At 40.9% G+C, this 18,815-nt stretch overlaps 2 long non-coding RNA genes across 2 annotated transcripts in view; one reads left to right on the top strand and one right to left on the bottom strand.

Moving 5' to 3' along the window:
• LOC107836814 (uncharacterized) overlaps positions 1 to 2,095 on the bottom strand; it is a 12,868-nt gene extending 10,773 nt beyond the window's left edge. The window contains exons 1-3 of the long non-coding RNA XR_001662776.1: positions 2,010 to 2,095; positions 1,875 to 1,926; positions 1,491 to 1,495 (exon numbers count right to left, since the gene is read on the bottom strand). This is a non-coding gene — a long non-coding RNA (uncharacterized LOC107836814). The remainder of the gene's footprint in view (positions 1 to 1,490; positions 1,496 to 1,874; positions 1,927 to 2,009) is intronic.
• Positions 2,014 to 9,665, top strand: LOC107836812 (uncharacterized). Its single transcript, XR_001662774.1, has 3 exons — positions 2,014 to 2,327; positions 2,542 to 2,666; positions 6,025 to 9,665. It is a non-coding gene; the product is annotated as an uncharacterized LOC107836812 (long non-coding RNA).
• The last annotated feature ends 9,150 nt before the right edge of the window (positions 9,666 to 18,815 follow it).

Genomic DNA, 18,815 nt, shown 5'->3' with positions numbered 1-18,815 from the left:
TATATATAAAATGAGCCAAATCCGTGCTGTTGAACTAGCAATATCATAGTTTTATTCCATGTGATCTTCTGCCTTATCAGACTGGAGGCTTACATTTCCCACAACATCAACATGAACATGAGGGGCTCAGTTCTAATACTGTAGGTTTAGGTGAGCCGCCTCGAGCCTTAAGCCTCAAGCAGAGAAGAGCAAGCCGAGAGTCCGGGTAAGCTCGAGTTTTTCCAACGCCTCTCCACGGGATTTTTTTGCCAACATTACTTTTATCCAAATTGTAATAACTCAAGTGAACCAGGTTATAATAATTTTTACTGCAACTTCTGAAGCAGTAAAAACTTTTTTAAGGTGTGCAGTATCTCCCCTTAGGCCTATCAACATACTTTGATGTACTGCTATTAGCACTACTTGCTAATATTTATGTGCGATGGAGCACTAACATTTTGCATCATCCTGAACTATTTCCACACTGCTGTAAGGATGCTTTCTTCAGACTGAACAGAGAAGCAGATAGGAAGATGGACAGAACAAAATCAGGGTACACCTGCATTTTTCAGCTTGTTAGAGGAAGGGAAATAGTGGAGGCATACAATAAGTGCTAAGATAGCTTAGATCCATTTAATTCAAATCAGTTAATTTACTTTAACAAGTGTCAACCCCTGTCATAACAGAAAGTAATTGATGCCATCTTATTATGCAACCAGGTAAAAAAAGAAATCTATTTTAGGAAACTCAACCCACTGCATTGAGTCACTTGCATCTCCTGAACGAACATGTGGCACCATTGAACAGTTCTCTGCAAGAATCCATACGGCGACAGTGGAGAGGAAACTCTTTTTCAAATGGAAAAAACTCCAATAGAACCCAGTGGAGCAGTCATCTGCTGCTGAGTCTGTTTGAGAAGACAAAGACAACTCATGAAAGACACATAAGCACTGGTTAAGAACGTCTTTCTGTGTTTAAGACAAAATTAGGAGTGAATTGTAGCAGCAGATTTTTTTTTACTGGTTTGAACAAGGACAAACTCTGAGCCTGAAGTAAAATCCTTGGAAAGAAAAACAATATGCATATGGAGTCAGTGGCAGCAACAGTTTTGTCAGTGGCTTTTTTCAAAAGAGAAAAAGGATTAATAACATGAAAATTTCAAATTAAAATTTAAGTTCTTTCCCCAGACAGCAATTGGTGTACATTTCTTCCAGAGTACGAAGATCTATGTTTGCAGTCTTCTGCACGGATTTTATGACTATATGCAGAGCTGTTGCCATAACACACCAGTATCCTATGAACGCGTCCAAAGAGGATCAGTGAACAGACACCAGCAGCTGTTGGGAATGTTTCAGTTTATGAGGCAATCTCAGTTGATATGTAATCTTCGTTGGGCCTTCTTGACCAGAGATTTGAGATATTTGTGTGAATTTGGTGGGAGTTCCCAAGTGGATGGAAAAAGCTACCATGAAGTATTCCAGTGCATGTCCTACCAGGCAGATAATGAGTACTGGTCCTAATGCAACTAATCCATGGCCCTACATATTGAGACTGTTAGTTTCAGACTGATTTGTGGCTTGATTTAGGTTGCAATAGCGTGTGACGGTTTACTAGTTGTTTTTTTTCCTTTCTTTTTTAAATGGGATGCCAGCCATGTATCCTTCCTGACAACTAGCATTTGTAAAGCTATTTTACTTTTGTATTGATTTTATAACCAGTCACACATGGACCATACACTTCAATGCTGTTGACCCTTTAGTACAATTAAAGACAAAAAGTATTGTTTAAAAAAAAAAAAAGGTCTTCTCAGGGCAGGCATAGGTTCCTATACAAAATTTAAAATTAAAAATTTTATTTACAATTATGAACATCACACACACAAAGAATAAATATACTTGTGACAGTCCCACAAGAAGCAGAACCAGGAATCCTTTCTTTATATCAGCACTGGACAAATGTAACAATTTAATATCATTATTGAGCATAAATGATTAGTTTTTAGTCATTTAATTTTTAATTCTAGGACTTACGAGTAACTTTTAAACCTTTGACGTCACAAACTTCCCATTACTTCCGGCTTCCCTCGTCGGAGAGGCTGGCTCACCAGTCGACGTATTTTTACTTTTTTTTCTTTTTTTTTTTATTGTAGCCACTCGGCATAACAGAGATGCGATTAGGAACAGGTGAGGTGAGGGATTACACGGGCTCGGATTTAATTTTAATAGTTCCAGCAAGGGACGGCAACGCCGGTGAACTGGGGGCGGTGATTGTTGCTATAAAACCGCCTGGAGGGAAACGGCCATCTTTACAAACTAGAAATAAACCAGTTTGAACAGCGGACCAATCAGGTGAGTTCAGGGGAAGACTGGGCGTGGCCAGGGGCGTGTCTGAAAGTGTGACAGGACGGAGGGGGCCGAGGGAGAGAAGAAAACATTGTAAGCAGCTTTATGCATCAAGGGTTGTCGTAAGCTTTCAGTGAAAAGGATGGATTAAGGGCATTTGTTGTTAAATATTAGCTTCAAATTAATATTCATCCATCTTATAACCCACTTGTCCTTGCAGGGACACAGGAGGTACCCTGACAGAACCCACCGTATGCACAGGGAGAACATGCAAATTCGATGCAGAAATACTCCAAACAGGACATTCTTGCTAAAATGTAGTAGTGATACCAATTCTGCCACCAGGTAACCTTATTAAAATAACATTTGAAATTAACAAATAATATTGTTCTCTTCATTGAAAATGAAAGATTTCACAATTTTACATTTGCTAAGTTGGAATCACCGGCTACACGCCACTGTCCTTGCTTTCTGTTTTTTTTATTTTTTTTATTAACAGATTTTACTGTAGTGATGTTAGCATCTACAAGAGACATTATTTATTGCAGTAATTTCTGAAAATATTTTATGGGTTGCTGCTTGGTTCACCTTGTTGCACTATTGGCAGCTTAACAGACAATATGCTGATGTACTAACAAAAAAAAAGATACATCATCGAATGCACTCTGCAACAGATCACAGTGACTTCACAATGTGCGCGTTTACGCAACAATGCTACTCTAATTTGTGCAGCAGGGTGTGGAACATTTAAGTAATTCTGTGGAAAGACAAAATGCTTTGCTTCCTTTTGTGATGAACAATGAAACCCATTCTGTCACACTGGATCAATGCTGGCATCACGCTGAGAAATGGACATTTTCAGTCTTAGTTGTGCACACACATCTTCTCCTTGTTTCTCTCATTTTCTGCTGTCTGATATTTGAAATCTAAACTCTTCCCATACACAGACATACCAATTGAATATGCTGAATTTGAAGTTAGATTTGAATTATTGTAATACCATTAATTTATTCGCAAAAAGAAAATATAGCCTGAATTTACCTTTTCTTCATGTAATGAATAGAGAAGAGCAATGAGGAAGAGCCTTGAGTTATTAGCTGTGCTCCGTTCAACAGCACCGCACCAAGTGATTTTTGTCAATGGTTGCAGTTATGCCATGTTGACTTTTCTGCATCACAGGTTTGGCTGGAAGCCATCTTGGTAAGGCCCTTTGCATGACCTCGGAGCTTCTCATTACACCTAAAAGGGTGCAGAGATGTAGTTTAAGGGGTTGGTTGAAAAACACCAGCAAACAGGTGATTAAATCAATCAATCAAACTTTATTTCTATAGCACACCCACCAACAACACCTTGCATTGACCAAATGCTTTACAAAATAAAACAAATAAATACAGTACTTTACACATTAAAACTGAAACAGTGCCAAGTAAAAAGCTGGAAAATACAACCACATTAAAATAAAACATAAAAGTACTAAAAGTCAAAAGCCTTTTCAAATAAATGACTTTAAGTTTGGCTTTGGTCAAAATCAGATCATAGACGGGAAGACATTTCCAGGATGTTGGGCCAGCCGCAGAAACAGACCAGTCCCTTCATTGCTCACCCACAGACCGAGGCACCTCCAGCAGATATTGACCGGCAGACCATAAAGTTCTGCTGGGCTGGTGGGTTTTCAAAAGTTCAGATATATAGGGTGATGCAAGGCCATTCGGTGCTTTAGAAACAAACAGCAGTGGTTTAAACTGTATCCTTAGCTGAACCGGTTTAAACTGTATCCTTAGCTGAACCGGTTTAAACTGTATCCTTAGCTGAACCGAGAGCCAGTGCAGATATAAAAGGACAGCAGTGATAATGTTGATGTGAGTTTGTCAATAAGCGAGCAGCGGAGTTTTCCACAAGGTGTATGCAGGAGATGGAAGACTGATTGATACAGACTCATAAAGTATTACAATAATCAAGCGTACAGGTCGTTGTGGCTAAGGAATGGCTTTCTTTAGACTGAAAAAAGCTTGTTTTCAGAATCAACCTGTTTGTCAAGTTTTAAGCTACTGTCAAGTTTTGCCCCTAGATTTTTTTTCCAACCTGCTTGAAGAGGGTGAAACATTACATGACTTACCACTGAACAACATCCATTCGGTTTAGGTGAAAAAAAATATTTGAGAGAGCCATTCCTAATATCCTTTAGGCAGCTGTGAATAGAGCTCATAGAGTGGAGAAATTTGAGTGACTGGCAGATAACGGCTGCGTGTAAAGCGAGAAGATCACAGGCCCCAGAATGGATCCCTGCGGCAAACCAAAGGTCACGAACAGGGTTAGATTTCCTCTTTATTGCAAATTAATATGAAGAGCATTGTACAAAATCATTTTTAATCATCTTTTGTTAGATCTGCAAGTCATTTGTTAACATGATCATTCATATTTGGCCATCCAGTCATACTGATCAATGTGATCAGTGTTTGCATTCATTTCTGTTTTCCTTTAAAATTGTGTTGAAATAGATCATTTCTACACCTCCTCCAAGCTAATATTGCAAGCGTGTAAAAATCTGCAAATCCTCCACAATAGAACATGATTTAAACTTGTATTTATTTTGGCTTTACACACACATAAAATGGCATATTTTTTTCTTGGCAACTAAGTTTTCCTTTTTGATTCAGTACATTCCATTTACAGTTGGACGCATGAAAAGTGATAACAGTCCAATCTTGTTAGTGTAGAAGTCATGTGCAGCCATATTTCCACTCTCTCTGTGTTCCCACTCATATCACTGAAGCAAGTTTAAACAAAGCTGAATGGTACAACTGAATTAATAATCTAGAAATAAACTGCCACTAAAATTTACAAAACAGAAAAAAAAGTTTATTTTCCTGACGGGTACAACTTGTGTTTATTTTGTGGACTTTGTTAAAACAATATTCTTCTTTGCATAATTTCAACAGAATTAAGAGACTGAAATTACCATGGCATTCATAATACAAGTTAAATAAACTGCAGAAATTGGTTTTGATTGCTTTGAGACGCTAGCATTTTTAACAAAGATAATGTTAAGAAATCAATAGGAAACGTGTGGTGAACTGATAGGAACAGACATCCACACAAAAACACACATGCACAGACATTTTAGGTGCGATCCTCTAGCTGCTATTTGGGGGAAGGTGTAGAATTGTGGGTAGGAACAACAGGACAAATTCAGTTTGAAATGTTAGCAATCCAACACCTCATGAGAGTGTTGCTGATTTAAAGGAACAACTGTAACAAAAAGAAAGCCATGCACAGAAACAAAAAAGCACGAGTTCCAAAACTAATGCATCTGGGTCTCCAGTAGGTTTAAACATCAATCAGTTTACCACCGTTTGGTCCAGGATTTGGGATAAAATTAAGATAAAAGCACAAAAATTCTAATCAGATTTTAAACTTTTCATGTCAGATCCAACACAGAAAGAAGCTCATCTGATATAAACGTGCTTGAGTTTAACTATGTATTCAGAAAGTGGAACTGAACGTCGCAGTCTGCTATCGGCAAGAAAGTGAATGGGCTTACTCCGAAATTGAACTGTACATTCATATCTTTGCACACACACAACATCCATGGTTTCTCCAACAATGTTCAGGGTAACAAAAACTTTGCTTCCTTAGTCCGTCACACACAGATGACTTTAGTAGACACATTGTGCTTGGACACTGTCACTATTCCTCTCTGCAGGCTCTGCCTCCGCATTGCTGGTCCCAGTGGACAAGATCTCTGAGGACATCTCATTCTGTCAGCTGCTGTGTCGGAAGAAGAGGGGGAAGAAGGAAGCACAGTTTGAAGTAGCCTCTGGATTTGAGCATCGCTGCTGTAGCTGTTGCTTATCTGTGCAAATCCAAGGCATATTGTTGCAGTTTTAGTGTTTTGTATTTGTGCAAAACAGTGTGTCTACCTCGACCACACATCAGTGACTGCAGCAGCAGCCAACCCAGCTGCAGTGAACATGTGGACGGGTAAGAACGGTCTTTCTGGGCCTGATAGCCCATCTCACCATGGCAACACTTCCCCACTGTGCGTCCCTGCTGCTGCATTAGTTTTCTGCACACTGCGTGCAAAGCAGGTCTGCAGCATCCCTTACACTTACTAAAGGGTGCACGCACAGCAACAAGCCCCTCTTACCAAACTGATAAAGACTTATGATACAGTGACTCTAGTGTTAATGTGCTCTGAAATTAGAAAACAATTTGGAGTCAAGCATGATACAGATAGTTATTATTTTAATAAGTTCATAAAATAAGTCTTTTATGGGATTTAATGTTTTACATTTGGGTTATTAAAGTTAAAAAAATACAAAAGTCGGGTGTTAGCACACATGTCTGGCCCATAATCAGTCTGAAAGTGGTGCTATTGTTAAAATACTGTTATCTGGTCAGATATTAATAATATTCATCATTCATGCACAGGAAGAGCATGACATTTATTCATCCATTCATTGTTGTAATTTTAATTTGATCCCACTATAAATAAAGCTTTTCTATTACAATGGTGGAGATCTGGAACAGAGTAGACAAGTTAGGGATGGAAGAGAAAAAAAAGTGCAGGGTTCAAATCCCAGGCTTTAAATATATCATGAAATGCTTCTCATTCAATAAAAGAAGGTGCAGCACGACTGAACGTTTTGCTAAATGCTATGCATGGGAGAAAACTAATATTATACTTGAACTCTCACTATTTTTGTGGTGAAACATGGTATTGAGTGCATCATGCTGTGGGCATGCCTTTTCTTCAGCAGGAACAGAAAACTTGCTAATTGTTACAACACACTTTGAAAAAGGATAAAGATCCCCTTCAAACAGAGCAACAAAACTGAAACGGTTTAGCTCAAAGCATCTTCACTTCTTAAGGTGGTCCAGAGTCCAGACATAGATCCTATTGAGAATGTGCGGCAAGACATACATAAATTTGAAGTTCCCAGATGGTTTCCATCTAAGTGTGTGCAAAGTTAGAGGAGAAACACACCAAAAGAATTGCTGCTGTCAGAACATTATATTTTACAGCTGTAAGGGGTCTAAATACAGATAATCCATTCATATTTCAACAGAAACACAAAACATAGCACCTGTTTGTTGACAACCTTGTTAACCTTGGTGTTTATTGTGTGTTAATTATTTAGTGTGTTACATATCTTTATATTACACACATCCTGGTTTTCTTCTTGAATTTAAACAAGATATTTATAGTTCTGTGACAAAAAGTGGACGCTACGCTTTTATGTGTGAGCTTCTACTGTTTATAAAATACTAATATGATTTTTATTATTGCAAACAATACATTTGGAGTATTGACAGTTTGCACAAAGCTTGTTATAAAGTAGCCATTTGTGCCTTGTTATTAATATTTACCGTACAAATCTATCTACAAAAGGAAAACAAGAAAACTAATAAAATGAAACCAATACAGTGTAATATTAACATCAGTTTACAATGTTGTTGTCACATCAAAGACTCCTGGCGATCACTGGTAAAGAGCGATATATATTTTTATTACTTTACTAGAAATGCATTTGCAGGGTGGGGGGGGTGAAGTTGCATGACTTGCCTATTTTTAATCCCTGTTAAATGAAGCAGTGGCAGGAGTACATTAAGCAAAAGTGTAAATAATTAAAACTAAATAGTGCTTGCCGTGACCTGGAGCTGAACTGGGGGTTGCTAAGGTCACAACATAAAGTACCACTGCCTCCATGATATAAACGCTCCTCTGCTGCGAATCAGCTTGGCAAATAATTAATATAAGAAGGACAATTCAATTAAAAATATCAGAAAAAGTTAGATTGGAATTAAGTATTCAAATTAAAAGGTGAAGCTAGTACCTAATTTTGATGACACACAGGGTGATATATGTTTCCAAATATGAATACATTATGTAAAACCAATAAAATAACAATTGTACTGGATAAATATTATTATTGAAAATTGTCTACGTGCGCTGGTCAGTAATTAATCTCAGAACTTTGTCTGGGCTCCTTTTGCACGAGTTTTTGGATCAGTGCAGCTTATCGTGGAGGTGATCAGCCCTGTGGCTTTGCTGAGGTGTTCAGTAAGGCTGCTATAACGCCTCATCTGCACTATTTAGCCAGGTGTCGATGACAATATTCCACAGGTTCTCTTTGCGGTGTAAGTCAGGCCAGTTTGCTGGCTAATCCAGCACAGTGATGGCATTATCATAAAACCAAGTATTTGTGCTTCTGGCAGTGTGGGCAGGAGCCAGGTCCTGCTGGAAAACGGTATCCACATCTCCAGAAAGCTCGTCAGCAGAGGGAAGCATGGAGTGCTCTTAAATTTCCTGGCAAATAGCTGTGCTGACTTTTCACTTAATGAAACACAGTGGACCACCTCAAGCAGGTGACATGGCTCCCCAAACCCTCGCTGACTCGAGAAACTTCAATCTGGACTTACAGCGCCGCTCTTCTTCCTGACTCTGGTAAGTTGATTTTTAAATGAAATTAGTGTGAAAAAAGGACTTAGGACAACTGAGTATTCATTTCCTTATAGCATAAGTAAGATTCTGTTGATTCAATCTTTGGTTCAAGAGTGGCTTGTTACAAGGAGAGTGACAGCCTATATATTGAAAACGTCACCACACTCGTAATGTTTTGTGCTATCTTTTGACTTTCTGACTGTAGCCACATATATAAATCTCTTTTAGTCCCTCAAAAGATAGACTTTGACTCGCTGTTCTCTCAAAGCTGCATTTACCTCTATTCAAGTTTTCCCTTCAGTCAACTCTCTGCTATCATGCTCAGATTTAGCAGTCTATAAACGGCCAGCGGTGACCTTTAATGGTTTACCCTCCTTGTGTAGGTGGACAGTGATCGTCTTTTGGACAACTGTCAAGTCAGTAATTTTCCTAAAGATAGTGAAGGTCATAATATGACATTTCTGTGTTAATTTCTTTGCTTTGGCCTGGAAAATCAAAATAATAATAATAAAAAAAACGTATTAAACACTTAAAATTATGTCACAATATATGTCTGTAATGAATTTACATGCAAGGTTTTTCAATGAAGTTACTGAAATAGATTCCATGTTTTGTTTTTATATTCTTTTTAATCACTTATAAACTTTTGTTTCTCAGTAGCCAAGTGTCCAGACCCTAAAGCAAAACTTCGAACAAGGAGCTGGTTTTTTACCAGGCTATTGTCATAGCAACACCTGTGAGCTGTTTAAGAAAATAAACTTCTGCTAATTTTCCAGTTTTTTCCCCCTTAGATACTGCTCGAGAGCTTTCCTGTGTTTGCATCTTTCTACCTTAACATATAATCACAACAAGGATCTATCTTTCCTACCGACTCGATCTTGAAGTACGTGACTCACCTGATTGGTTGGACATAAGTACTGGATCAGAGGTAAACACATACATACATGACCGACTGCCAAGGTCCTCTTAAAGTAGATCAGATACACAGTGACACTCTCTCACACAGACACACACACACACTGAGCCCCTGGTTTGTCCCCCTGCCCATTTCCTCTGCAGCCTATGGTGTTTCCGCTGGGGTGAGGCAGTGCCAGCTCCCTCCCTCTGCTTCCCAGTGGGGTCCTGCCTCCCGGCATCTGTCAGGGCAGCTGTCTCTCCTCTCCACTCTGCACTGCGCCACGCTATGCCAGGCCTCTACACACCATCGTGAGCTACATGCGCACACTTTCATTAATATACAGGCAGACAAGATGGGGCACGTCTTCACAGATTTATCGCAGGAGGTAAAATGGCTTGCGATAGAGGTTTTACTGATTTAGAGTACTGAATCACCCTAAAATCCAGAGGGGGGGGAAAAAACATCCAGCAACAGTGATATAGGCTTGTGCACCTATCTTGCTAATAAAGTTAAACTACAGAGAGAGCGCAGGACATCTTTATGATAGTTAAAATAATGTTGGAAAAACAAATTGTGATTTTGCATCCAAACAGAAGTGGCAGTTCTGCTTGGAAATTTAAGCGCTGGCCCGTATTTGTTGCACTGGTTAGTCATACGAATCGGACTGGGAAGAGACTTGAGACTTAACTGCCAAACAGGGGAGGAAGGAAAAAAAAAAAAAAAACGCAACCACGCTCCAGAGCAGAGATGAAAGAAGAGCGGCTATCTCAGCTCCAGGTGTGCCAGGAGCTTTGCGAGGTAAACATAAATGCAGGTGCTGAAAAATGATCCTTTTCCTGGTGAGGTCAGGTAGAGCAGGAGAGGAGTGTGCGCGTGCATTCGTGCATGAGTGTGTGTGTGCGTCACGGCAAGGGGCAGGGGAGAGAGGTCAGGCCTGTTGCTGACACTGAAACCCCAAGAATAATCTGAAAGTGGAGGAGGCGAGCGAACCAGAAAGGGTTAGTCACAGGAACTCATAAAACAGACGGACCTTTCTTTAGTCCTCAAGCATTTAACATGCACGCTGAGCACTCCCACAGGTAGCGCGCACGCACACGCACGGTTCTGTTCACACACACAAGAACAGAACCGGGAACAGTGTGAAGACAAAAAGTGCTTCCACTCCGCCCCCTCCCCTCGAGCTAGAGGTCCATCCAACACAGATGTAGCCTTGATTAATTGGGCGCAACGCAGGGAAGTGGGTCTGGAAACTACCTGGCAATTTCCCTCAACCTCCACCTCACCCCACCAGTCCAACTCCCTCCCAAAGCACCCACCCCACCCCGTCCTCGAATTTGGATCACGTAAGTCAGCAGGTGGGCTGCTGGGCCGAGGATCTGCCGCGTGGCGTTGATATTCTGCCCGCGTCCAGCTCGCCGGGCGCCCTACATTGCAGGCGCTCCCTCTGGCAATGCTTGCATTGGCTCTGGGCTGAGTGCTGGAAACGGCGAGAGTCTGACAGACTCTGTGGGTGCACACACAGGTATACACACAAACCCACAGACGCACGGAGAATGGACCGCTCTCCACTTGCCAGGAGCAGAGCAAAGAAAGAGGAAAAAAAGAGAGAGAATTGAAGGGGAAGAGATGGGAAAACAGAGGAGATGCAAGCAGAGGAAGGGATAGACATACTGTATTTACCTCACACTCTTTCAGTAAAGCATGTGGATTACCCAGTGAAGCACAGGGAGGCTTTTTAATGAAAGCACAGGAAGGGGGCAGCAGCTGGTGGCATGTGTTTGAGCCGGGAGGATAAGACCCCTCGTGCTGGGCTTGCCAGCTCTCTTCCTCTCCTGCTTTCCTCATCTCCTAGCGCTCCCTTCGTCCTACCAACACCACCAATCTCCCTTTAGAGAATGAAGTCCTTTGTCTGCTCCACTACTGCCTGTCCTGGAGCTGTGGCTTGAGCCGCGGGGGCCTGCTGATCAGCCAGCCAGCACCAGAACCGGAGGAGAACAGAGCTGAGCCTGCCACGGCAGACCTACTCAGAGGGGTCTCTGGTCACCATTTGCGGGGAGACGAAGAAAATGAGCTAAGCGGAGAGAGCGAGAGCGAGAGAGACATCAGCAGAATTGTTGGACAATGATCAGCGAAAGGAGAACAATAGAAATGCACAGACGAACCGAGGCCAAGCTCACAAGTAACAAAAAAGGACACAATGTGTTTTATTTTACCAATCTGTTTTATTTTATTTTCTTTTCTTTAGCTCATTATCATTAAACAAGCAACAGGTAACTTACTGACATTTATATGAAAATGTTTTCACACATGGGGTAGCTACATCTTGTCATTTCAGGTGTTTTTTTTTCTACAGTAACATACCTGCAAGCTTTCATACCCACCTAATAATCTGATAAGTTATTGGAGTCATGAAACAACATCTCATCAGAGCACTATGTCGAATATAGAAAGCTTCTTCAAATAATTGATGGTCAAAGCAGATATGACATGTCCCCCTGGTGGGCACTATTTGACATGTTGATGAAAGTTAACTAAATCAAAAGGAAAATTGCTGCTGTTGTAGAATGTGTCAAACTCGCTACCCTGTTTTTATATATATATATATATATATATATATATATATATATATATATATATATATATATATATATATATATATATATATATTCTTTGAAGATACAACTTCTCTATTATGTCTGCATGCACTTGTACAAATATCATCAAAAATAAATATTCTAATCAGTTATTGATTTTAAATCACGGACCCCTTATTGTACGCTTTCTGAACTCAACTGAACAGTTCAGAATTTCAGATCAGTTACTTCACCAGTTTGAATCAAAGTTTCATATTCTACCTTGTTTATTTTTATTTAACAATATTTACCAGAAAAGATAAAAAAAATAATAATTAAAAAGGTCCTAGTAATCATAAGACACTAAACATGTTCAAAGGTCATCTGATGATGAGACGGGGCCCTAGAAATAGAGGAGTCATAACCTATTATAATTTGAAGTTGCAATTATGAGTACATTTTTAAAAAGATAGCATTTAAAATCCTTTTGTAAATGCCCTCTTAAAGTTTGAGTCCTCTTGTACTCCAAAGTATGGTTTTCAGCAGCATCCATCCATGGCAACTCCAGCCCAGCATCATCCGTCACCTAGCAACATCGGCCCTCGGCCCCTAAAGGAAACTGGAGGTCTCTGCTGGAGTCACACCAAGTGATTCCTGCAGTGCAATCAGCCTTTTTCCTCATCTCCTTTCAGATTCCTCACAGCGATCACCCAGCACCTCTTTGAGCTTCCTTTGTCCAAGTGCTTCGCTCAAGCTACCTGGATTGTTTTGGAAGAATGCTTTCTTGCAAAAAGGTAAAAAAAAAAAAAAAAGAAAAAGAAAAAAAAAAAGAAATCCAAGGATGTTTTAAAAATCAGGATGAGATCTCAGCTTAAGAGAGAGTAAAGAAAACAAAAGCATGAAAGGAGGTTTTGTTGTCTTTTTTGAATTATATAAATTTTCTGAACATTTCTATATATTTTTTTTATTTTATTAACTTTTATGTTTTGAAATGGTGTATTAGAATTTTTTTTTTTTAAATGCCTGTATCATTTTATAATTATTTACAGTGTTTTGTTAAAATTCCACATTTTATTGTTTCGTAGCCACAAAAGAAAATGTATTTTACCTGGATTTCATTGATAAAGCAGCACAGAATAAATCAAATCTATGAAGATAAGTTAGAAATATGTTGCTAAATGACATTGGTGCAACATTTATTCTCAGAAGTTGCCTAATTGGGGCCTGCCGTAGTAATGTGTAAGGAGGGCAGTGACTGACTTGCAAAGCATTTAGGCTAACATTAGCATTTTGGCTCATTTTAGCTTATAGACAAGTTTTAACATATTGAATGGAGTAAGTTCATGTTGGTCAGCATACTTGTGATTCTCCACATGCTATTAAGATTATTTTGGCTAAACTTAGCAAGGATGCAAATTTTTAGCATCAGAAGGCTGGGTTCCAAACCAATGGGCACACTTTGGCTTTTAACTTTGGTTTTTATGAAATATCATTCATAAAAACCAACTATGAACATTAACTGAACACACACCGTCCCTACTTGGTTATGGATAATAGTGGCAGCACCATGCTGTGGTGCAGTATAATACTTGGGAGGCACTGTGAATGTAATTTTGACCTTTTACCAGAAATTAGAACCATTCGCAAAAACAATTTCTTCACTCCTAACGGCAACTTAAAAAATAAAAAATAAAACATTAATTAACAAACCTCCATAAGTTCTGCATTGACAGGAAGGCCTAAATTAAAGCAGCCTGTGGAAGCTACTGTTACATGTGTGCTCATTTCCCCTCTGTGGCAGTCCTCACCTTCCCAAACCACCATTCCCGGTGTTCCCAGGATCCTTTGCAAGAGCAGCGCCCACCCTCCCCCCACCCAGCTCCACTTCCCGCAGAGGGTCCAGACATGATAACAGGAGGGCTGCGTTGGCGAGCAGCGAGCCGCTCTAGACCACCTTCCTCACATCTGAGAACCTCTGTGAAATCCTAATCCCCGGAGCAGGGTGAAGCACAGGCCCAGCTTGCCTGACCTCTCCGGTTGCCATGGATACAGCGCACTATAAATAAAACAGAGGGGGCTTTTTTTTTTTTCTAGCAGTTTGGCAGGTCTGTGTGGCCTGCTCACTGGTGGGGCTTATTTTTCCTCTATCCCTCGTTCCGTCTCTCTTCACTCTCATTCCACTCCCCTCGCTCGTGCATTCTCTCGCTCATTGAGTGCTCCGTCTCGCGCTTCCTCCCTCTTCACCTTGTCTCTCCTCAGTACTTTCATTCAGACCCTCTAAATCAGAACACCTAAGTTTGCTATGCACTTGCAGAGAGGCTCTTTCGGGTCTTTCAAAACCCTTCTTCAACAAGTTACGGCGCGCATCAAGAATACGCACAACCCGATTTCAAAAAGGAGACTCGTCGTCTTGTTTGTGGCGTAAAAGCGACGACCAAAGCTGACTGGACTGTGCTGCTGATTTTATTTTATTTTTTTCTTGGCGAGACAAATCTCGGGAGGCTGGAAAATAATTTGGTCATGGCTGTGGGAAGGTTGTTGGGTGTGGGAGGCATGCGGGTGATGTGGGGGAGAAGGGTTGAGGGGTGACTGGTCCGTAGGAGGAGGAGGAGGAGGTAGGGCTTTGACCGTCTCGCTGCGGTGGAAAACATGCTTGACACTTCATTCCTTTCCAGTTAATGTGGAGCGGACCGCAAGATGTTAACCCTCTGCCTGCCTCCCGAGTCTTGCTCTTCCACTTCTCAGCAAAACCCGGCGCTCAAGGCTCACCTTAGCACAACTTTGCTTTTAAAATCTTTGAAATTTAAGTGACATTTAGTTCGACGTGTCATTGTCAGTTGTGCCATTTGTTTTCCTGGTTGACTGTAAATGTTTACTTATTAAAATAAAATGTACCTCAACAAGAAACCAACTCTCACAATCTGTGTGGGAGATCTGACAGAATGGACTGCAGTATGGTCATGCTCAAAATAATATTATTGTGTTTTTATTCACATTTGTATACATGTATCAAAAATCTCTTTTTCAAGAGAGACCTGGCCCTTTGTTCTCTTTTGGTGTATTTTTGCAGAACAATGCCAGAGTCACAGATCAAGACCAGAGCGCAGGTTTTTGGACAATTCAGAAACAAAAACATATTAAAACCGATCCGACGGTTTCATTTTCAGGAACCAAATATCTCCAGCAAAGCCGCTGCATCCTTCACTTCAAGACTGTTGTCGTGGCTGTACACGAAACACGATCCGAAGCACGCTATTAATTCAGTTCAGTTTATTTATAAAGTGGCAATTAACAACAACTGTTGTTTGAAAGCCCTTTACTAGATAAATATATCCAGCATAGAATTACATCAATCCAGTTACACCGACTTTAATTCAATCCTATTTATGATGCAGTGCATTCAAATTTGGTTTATATGCTAACTAGCAACTAATATGCTAACTATCTACTTAAAAAAGCTCTTGGGTATATGAACAAGTATGTGGGGACAGTGGTAAAGAACAACTTCCCTTTAACAGAAAATAAACCTCCGGAAGAACCAGGCCGTCTTCTGGGGTTTCCGTTATAAAGAGCGAGGCGTCACAAAACTAAGTTCTCTCTTTCTGGACTGTATGAAGTGCTTGAATGGTCAGTTTGGATTTTTATTTAGTGAGGTTCTGTGTCTGTAATAGTTCCCGTACCTCTAGTAGAATGTCGTATCACTATGAACTTGTTGAAAATGTATGTACATTTTCAGAGTTGTGAAAGCTAACCACTATAGTTAGACTGTTTTATCTCACTTTTAAGTGTTTAAAAAGGCCCGATGTTCACATGAATATTTTACACTGAACAATTCTGTATTGGAAATTCATCATTTTTTTTTTTTTTTGTCCCGTTATTTTTATGCAGTGGTTGAAAGGAGACGCACCTCTGTTCTGGTAGAGGTCCAAAAATAACCAACAGTACCCAACGCTTTGCTTACAGCGCTGTCTATTAGCAGAGTGTAAATCTGCAGGACGATATGAAGCGCCTCAGCGGTCTTCAGGAGTAATCACGATTTTTACTGTCAGATGTGCTTTGCGTTTGTCTGGAAGAGTTTTGAAGAGCAAGCCACATTTTCCGGGCCCATCTGCCTCGTAAGAATTACACAGAAAGAGGAGCCCGGCATCAGGGAACATCCACAATGTTGCCTGGGAGACAGAGGTCACATGAGAGGATGAGTCACCCAGAACCACAACTACCTAGAAACCAAGACTATCGAGCGTCCTCGCGTCGTGGAGCTCCGCTCGGCTTGGGGACGGGCGGGAGGATCACTGTCGTGTCGGCATGTAAGCGACATCCAGACTCTGTCCTTGGCGGAGAGACAGAAGTTAAACTTTCTCCAGCACAGCCACTGTTGCTGTTTTTCTCCAAGTTGTAGCTCCAACCTCAGTGTGACCATGGGTCTTCTGCTGATCTGTGAGTTTGTTTGTGTGTGTGTGTGTGTGTGTGTGTGGAGAGTAGGGAGTTAATGCAGGCAGGGCCGTGGCAGTCCTCCTGCCCCTCAGCCAGATTAATCATGCAGGAGAGACACAGCAGGCCCCCGTTCATTCTGCCTGGGGGTGAAGCTGTGCCCGCATGCTCTCCGTATCACATGGCCTTGCCCCCCCCCTCGCCCTCCTCCGTCCTGCTTCTCTCTCTCTTTCTCTACTGGGGGTGCTGTGGATGGTCCTGGTGTTAGAGTCAGAGGAGGTTTGCAGTTATTGGCAGTTAGGAGGAACACCACAGCACACTGTGTTACTTGTTTTTCCTCTCTCTTTCCTCCATGTTGGTTTTTTTCTCTTCCCTCTTCTTTGGCTGTGAAGCAGAAAAAAAAAGACGTCCATCTCTCCTGCAAGGAAACAACAAAACCCCCTTTTTTTTTATCCCCCCCTCCCACAACTTCGGTCGGAGGGCCCTAACCACAACAGAGGCCCGGCTTGCTCGATGAAGAGGAGAAGTGTGTAGGGCAGAGGGGAGGAGGTGGGAGGACATACCAGGGGACTCGCCACAGATATCTCCTGGAAACTGCTCGACGATGTCTCTGCGCATCAGAGAACAGCCACGGCCATTGTTGGGCTCTTTGGGAGACAGAGATCTGAGCGGCGGAGAACAGTTGCGTGCTTCAGCGTTTTCAGCGCGCTCGCATGCGGAACCCAGTGTGCACAACAGAGACAATATATTTTACCACATGGTGTGACCAGTGAAAAGATGAGTGACTCTTTGTAGTTTTTATGGGACTGGGATGCACTTTGCTTCGAAAGAGTGAAACTGGGCCAGGAAAGAAAAAAAAAAACAATATGGAAGATCAATGTATATCTGGCCTGCAGTGTTTTATTTGCAGCGCAATGCTTTCTCATCCAGATCTGATTACTTTGACTATAAGATTACGCAGCTGCAAAGCTTTTCAAAGGGTTACTGTTTCAGTTTTGGGAAAATACTAAAACTACAAAATAGCACTTTGAGATAGCTTTTTATGTTTTTCTTTTTTTTTGCAAAACATTGTAAAGCCTTTTAATCAACATAATTCGGATAACTGAATTTACTGTGATCTGCTTCTTGATTTCCTCCTGTGTGGAAGACACAGTAAAGAACTTGAATCTAGATTCACACCACCAATCGCGCCAACTGAAACAATACATCATAATGGTGGCAGAAGAGTGCGTTTGTTTTTAAGAACGCAGCCTGTTGAAGGGAGAAAAGAGGCTTGATGATCAGTTTGCTTCTGGACTATGAGCAACAAAAACAGCAGATCTACAACATGAGCACAACACGCTGCGTTCCCTGTGGAGAATGCAGCGGCGGCTGCACATTGTTAAGCTGCATCATTGCTTTGTTTCATAGATGCACATTTACCATAGTGGTGTGATGAAACGCTTCCAGTTTTTTTTTAAAGGTCTTCCTGCATTTTGTAAAAGCGGGCTAACAAAACAGTGTCCAATCTTTTGTTCTTTAAAATGTAAGTTATTTTAAGAAAATATGTTTCTTCTGGTTTATCTCTCACAATCTATTCTATATCTTTAGCTCGGGTTTCAAAGAAAGACCCCCCATCTGAGTTTGTTAATGAAGCAGTAGGGGCCTCTCGCAGTTAACCATTACTCATCATAAAGAGTTTTTGGAAAGTAATGTGTCTTGGTATTTTCCAATTAGAGCCCAAGTTTCAATATAAGGGGTCGTAATCGGGGCTTTTGTTAAAATGATGTACATCTGTAGGCTTGTTGTATTTCCGCTGTAAGTGAGGAGGGAGTTAAGCTATGCTTTTAGCAGTTCGCGAGGAGCTTTTGACTAAACAGAGATTAACTTTCGTACTCCAAAGATATTCCCCCTCATTCATTGTCTCAGTACGTCGGTTCGTCAGGTCACGCCACATCGTCTTTATTGAATTTAAGTTCAGACTTTGATTAGTTCAGTTTTCAGAAGCTTCTCAGAAGTTCTGATTTTAGACATTTAGAGATGGACTCAATGTTCTGCTTCTAATCTTTGTCTTACTGTAACCAAAGTCTTCAGCTTAAGGTCCCAAATTGAAGGACTGACATTTTACAGTCTTCATGGGTTTTCTACAAGAGAGCAAAATTCATGGC

Source organism: Poecilia formosa, unplaced genomic scaffold (assembly GCF_000485575.1).
Source record: "Poecilia formosa unplaced genomic scaffold, Poecilia_formosa-5.1.2 Scaffold3, whole genome shotgun sequence".
Taxonomy (NCBI): Eukaryota; Metazoa; Chordata; class Actinopteri; order Cyprinodontiformes; family Poeciliidae; genus Poecilia; species Poecilia formosa.
This window is presented reverse-complemented; position numbering and strand designations above follow the sequence as displayed.